Source organism: Echinops telfairi, unplaced genomic scaffold (assembly GCF_000313985.2).
Source record: "Echinops telfairi isolate 266 unplaced genomic scaffold, ASM31398v2 ScPeMD7_2565;HRSCAF=3150, whole genome shotgun sequence".
NCBI lineage: Eukaryota > Metazoa > Chordata > Mammalia > Afrosoricida > Tenrecidae > Echinops > Echinops telfairi.
This window is the reverse complement of record NW_022106463.1, coordinates 4,501,465-4,507,660: the sequence shown is the minus strand read 5'-3', so window position 1 is coordinate 4,507,660 and position 6,196 is coordinate 4,501,465.

The window sequence follows — 6,196 nt, the reverse complement described above, 5'->3', positions numbered from 1 at the left end:
CCTCAGCGAGGCTTCCAAAATGTATATCAAAGTTTTGGTACACGGTGTTGATACATACAGATTGAAAAAGTATGGTGAGAGGACACAACCCTGATGCACACCTTTCCTCTTTCCTGATTTTAAACCATGCAGTATTCCCTTGTTCTGTTCCCACAACTGTCTCTTGATCCATGTACAGATTCCACATGAGCACAATCCAGTATTCTGGAATTCCCATTCTTTTCAAGGTTATCCATACTTTGTTATGATCCACACAGTTGAATACCTTGGCATAGTCAGTAAGACACAAGCAAATCTCTTTCTGGTCGTGTCTACTTTGAGCCAAGTTCCATCTGACGTCAGCAATGATATCCCTGGCTCCACATCCTCTTTGAGCCCTAGCCTGTTGATTTTTGCTGCAACCATTGTAGGATGATCTTCAGCAAAATTTTACTTGCATGTGTTATCCACGATATTGTTCTACTGTTTGAGCGCTCTGTTGGTAGTCACCCAAATACGTCTCATCTCTGTGAGGGTGTTATAACGTGTAGCCATGTGACTGTCTGATTCTGGGCACATCCTGTTCCACTTCCCCTGCTCTATTCATCCATGTGCGGCAAGAGGTCTTGTCTACGGCACACATTCTACCAGGCTTGGGCTAGTAAAAAGCCCAAAGCCATGCTGGTGTCCTGTGAAACCTTGTCCAAAGAAGTTAGGCTCAGTAAATTCACCTATTTGTCCAATGATGTTGTTGTTGTGATTGTTATTGTTGTTTCTGTTAGGTGCCGTGGTATCATTATGGGCCCACAGCGACTCTTTGTACAACAGAATGAATGAACCCTGCCTGGGCCCATGCCACCCTCACCATTGTTCTTATGTTTGAGCCCAATTTGTCCCATAGTGATGGATACATTTCTCAAAGATTTTTCCCATTCAATTATACCATAGCTAGGAATTGAAACTCTCAAAAATGACCAGGCCCACCTTGAATCTTAGACCAAGAGGTTTTCTCCTGACTCTTGCTTTACAATATGAAATGGTCCGACATCATTTTTCCAATAGTTACTGGCATTTTGACAATGACTAGCCGAAGGCAAGCCGAAGAACGCTACCCACACAATTGCTCAAGATATGAATGAGAACATGCATCTAAAACTGCTGTTAATAGGCATGGGATCTTTTAAACTAGTGTCATTGGATCCACCACACAGAAACACATAAAGGGGCACATAGAGCTTGTGTGGAGGAGATGCAGAAACATTTGCATGTGACAAGGCTTCCACTCCGGAATGATCACAAATAGTCTCCCTAACTGTGATCCCACACTGGTGAGATTTTTCCAACATTAGTCATCACTAACGTGAAGTGGGGGTGACCGATTATGGGCGTCGTTTCAATGAGTCTGTCACAGTAGTCTTCATACCAACCACTTACATCTCTCTGGGCAGTTCGGTGCATAGCTACAAAGCATCCACTCTCGCTACAAGGCAAATTAGGATAGAGGTTAAGCAACTGGCTTGTCATCATTTAGCTGGATTCAAGAGAAATTAGAACATGGCACTAAAGGTGGTCAGGTTTCCAGTGGGGAAGGCCACAAGTTAATTGCACAAGGTAAAAGCTAGCTAGCGTTTAAAGGAGGAGGGAGAACCAAACAAGAGTTCGAAAGGGTCAGAGTTCTCGCTGACAAAACGAGGATTCTCATGACAAATCCAATGTTGTCAATTTACCAGCATTTACCAAAGATTCAATTCTCATGCCACGCAGCACTCCCTCTCCTAGAGCAAGAGGTAACAAAATAAACAATTAACAAGGCTTCCAATGACAATCACTCGATACAGATTAACGGAAAGATCCACAATCAGCATGGGTGAAGGTAGTCAAGTTCTACTGGCAACTGAGTTACTCCTCAGAGTGGGGAGGTGGGCCAGCTTCAGCCCTCCAGCTGTCTCACCCACCCAGTCAGTCTCTGGTCTTCTCCAACTGAGGAAGATGCACGGAGAGGATGTTATACCCTGTAACTTTGCAGCAAGTGCATTTGTTGATAAAACCAAATAAGGACCCTCCATTTGGGGTCCAAAGACTCTCATCTGGTGCCATTTCCAACATGTAGCATCAGTCACCAAGTTGTGAGGCACAAACACTTTCAGATTACAAGCATGAGCTTAAGCATGTATAATTACTTCATCATTGGCCTTAGCACTTTGTATTAAACTTTGGCGATACTTAAACAAGTTGTGAGAAATTAGCCTGGCACCTGAGACTATAACATTGTAAGGGAAAAGCCTAATATACTCAGTCATGATTTCAGAAGAGGTTCATCTGGAAAGGCCAGAAGGAGCAGACCGTAGATTCACTGATCCACTAGGAAGCACCTGAAGCCAGGTTAGAGTGAAAGAGGCAGTTGGTTTAGCCAACTGGACCAGATTTTCTTCAACCAGTCCAGAAGATTGCAGCGGTATTCCAACATGGAAATGACTCTACCCAATGAGCCGAACTACCCAATGAGACAGATCATGACTAAAATCTGTTTAATCCTCAGCTTGGGGTGTGGGGGGGTAGATGCATAAAGTCCATTTGTCATTCACTCACAGGTCCTGTGGGAAGCAGGTATCTATCTGCCTTGAGGAGTCTAATAGATGTTTTTGCTTGGGGTAAATTATTGATACATATTTCAACCTCTTACACTTTCATTCACAGGTTTCCAGAAATAACCTAAGATTTCCTTGTATTTTGATCAGGATTTCCTTGTGTGTTTGTGTCCCGCATGATCCTTTGGGTGCAAACTTTAGCCTAGATGCAAATGGAATTCCTTTAGGAGAACCAGAGCTGGATCAGGTCCAATCCAAAAACCTATGTTGGGATTCAAAGTACATCCTTCTGGTTTGATCCGGATTTCAGCACCAAAGACCAAACACGGGGCATCCTCTTTTCCTCAAACTGGTTGTGCCAAAGGACTTGCAGCTCTTGGAGGCACAGGTAGGTGGTGCCACCTACAACTGCTGCATGTTCATCAACCCATGGTAGATGTAAATTTATTTTCCACTCCCAGCATATCATATCATGCATTGCTTCTTGCCCTCATTCTGGGTGTAGGAAGGACAGGAACGGGTTCTTCCCCTTCAGTCCTTAGAAAAAGTCTGCTCACATTGTCTTGGTTACCATGCAAATGATGAGCTGCTTCTAGATGTCTCCCCCAAAGTTTTTATCCAGAAATGCAAGTCTCTATCCTCCCGTTCAAATAAACAAATAGCAAAGGCATGTGTCTTCCCTTGGAAATAAGGATTCTTGATCCAGGCTCTTTCCTTAACTCAGTTTTCTTATGAAAATAGCATTCACCTGCTCCCCACTTGACGGGCCAGCCTCGGATAGCCTTTTAGCATTCCCAAATCAGGGTTCTGAATGACAGGTGGAGACTTTGCAGGTTGTAATTTGCCCGGCTCTGGGTTACATGTACATCTCAGAATGCTCACAGGCTCCACAATTTCTGCATGGACCTTTAAGGGGCATTCAGGTCGAGCTGGGTAACCTGCTGGCATTTCTCTAGTAGTTACACTTCTAAACCCAGCATCAGCTGGCTCATCTCTAACAACTTCCTCCGTATGAGGCTGTCATGTGGACTGGTACACTTGTACCCGGTTGTTGTTGCTAGGTGCCATGGAGTTGATTCTGACTCATAGCGAGGCGCTGTACACTAGAAGTAAACACTGCCCAGTCCTGCTCTAGCCTCACAATTACTCTTACCTTGAAGTCCATTTTTGTAGTCATTCTGTGAGTCCCTCTTGTTGATGGCCTTCCTCTTTTTGGCTGCCCTCTACTTTACCAAGCATGAGACCAGTTCCCAGGGATTGTTTTTTCCTGTTAACATGTCCAAAATATGTGACAAGTCTTGCCATCCTTGCTTCTAGGAGTGCTCTGACTGTACTTCTTCCAAGACAAATTGGTTTGTTCATTTGGCAGTCCAGTGTATACTGCTCACCAGCACCATAATTCAAATGCATCAATTCTTCTTTAGGTTTCCTTATTTAATATCCAACTTTCCCATGCATACGAGGCAGTTAAAAATACCCTGGCTTGGGTCAGGCCCACCTTAGTTCTCAAAGTAACATCCTTGCCCTTCAGCGCTTTAAAGAGATGTTGTGCAGATCACGCCAATGCAATGTATCATTTGATATCTTGACTACTGTTTCCATGAGCACTGACTGTCGATTCAAGCAAGAAAAAAATCATTGACAAACCCCAATCGTTGCTGATGTCAGATGGATCTTGGCTAAAAGTAAGTATGGTGAGAAGACACAACCCTGAAACACACATTTCCTGATTTTAAGTCATGCGGTAGTCCCTTGTACTGTTCACACACCTGCCTCTTGATCCATGTACAGGTTCCACATGAGCACAACCAAATGTTTTGGAATTCCCATTCTCAATGTTATCCATAGTTGGCTATGATCCAAAGTTAAATGCCTTTTCAAGCAATGAAGCACAAGTAAACAATTTTCTAATATTCTTGCTTTTAGCCAAGATCATCTGACATCAGCAACGATATCCTTTGTTCCACAACCTCTTCTGCCTCTGGTCTGAACCTCTGGCAGCAACTTGTTCATGTACTGCTGCAACATGGTTAAATGATCATGAGCAAAATTTTATTTTCATGTGATATTAATGATATCGTTCTATACTTTTCATATTATTGGGTCACCTGTCTTTGGAAGGGGGGAATCTATGGATCTCTCTCAGTTGGTACCTTCATTGCACAAGAATTTGCTTTTGCCACTGGACATCCCCTTACAGAAGGGTCTTGGAGAGGAGACGAGCCAGTCAGGGTACAATGTGGCAATGATGAAAACTACAACTTTCCTCTAGTTCCTAAATGCTTCCTCCCCGCCCACTATCATGATCCCAATTCTACCTTGCAAGTCTGGCTAGGCCAGAGGATGTACACTGGTACAGATAGGAACTGGAAACACAGGGAATCCAGGGTGGATGATTCCTTCAGGACCAGTGGTGTGAGTGGTGACACTGCGGGCATAGAGGGAGAGTGAGTTGGAAAGGGGGAACCGATTACAAGGATCTACATGTGACCTCCTCCCTCCGGATAACAGAAAAGTGGGTGAAGGGAGATGTTGGACAGGGCAAGATATAACAAAATAATTTATAAATTATCAAGGGTTCATGAGGGAGGGGGGAGCAGGGAGGGAGGGGAAAAATGTTAAAAGGCTATTAAAATCCAAAAACAAAACTCTGCCAGGAGTGGATTCTGACTCAGTGATCCTATAGGGCAGTTTCCAAAACTGTAACTCTCTATAGGAGTAGAAAGGCTTAAATTTCTCCTAAGGAGCAGCTGGTGGTTTTGAACTGCTGACCTTGTGGGCCAACACACTAGGCCACCAAGGCTGCGAAAAGGTTAAGAAAAGCAATTACGCAAGATGTTCCAATAAAAACTGTAAAACTCGGTGCAAGGACATAACCCACGGCCATCTAGTCAATTCTGACTCACATTAACCCCTATAGAGGGTTTCTGAGTTATAAATTCCAAAGGTGGGGGGAATCAAACCCGAGAAAACGGATACTCAAGGTCACCCTGAAGAATGAGTGTCCTAGAATGGTCACCCTCAAGAGGAACATGAACAAAATCAAAGAACAAGATAGAGCCTCTGCGCTACCAGGTCCCAAATAAAGCAGAAGACTACGGCCAGGAGAGCGCGGTCTCGGTGCAGGACTAGGTAACGCTTCGGAAGCGCGTTAAGCCACTCAAGTGCTTTAAAGTGGACTCTCTCTTCATAGGCCCACCATGTCTACGATATCCTCCACGTTTTATTATTTACTATCGCTTTTCAGACGTGAGGGCTAGAAAAAATAACTTGCCCAGAGCTCAGATGACTCTTGGGAGCCCAACACTGTCTAACAGGAAAAATACTAACATCCGTTCTCTATGAGGGTCCTATAGAGCTTAACCGTGCCATGTAAGCTGGTATAAAAATGGCCAAAGGATATTAAAGAATTCCTGCAAGTATGCTAATAATTAAAGTAGATGGAAGAGTCCAGCCCCCACAAATACTTATTAGGATACTCAGGATAACATGAGGAAATTGTATAGAATTCATGTATAAATAGGCAGTCTGTATACAGCATTGTTGGGAGGTAATTTGACATAAAAATATACAATTTATTTATCTTTATGGTAATTCATCTTCTAGAACCAATCCCAAAGAAACATTAA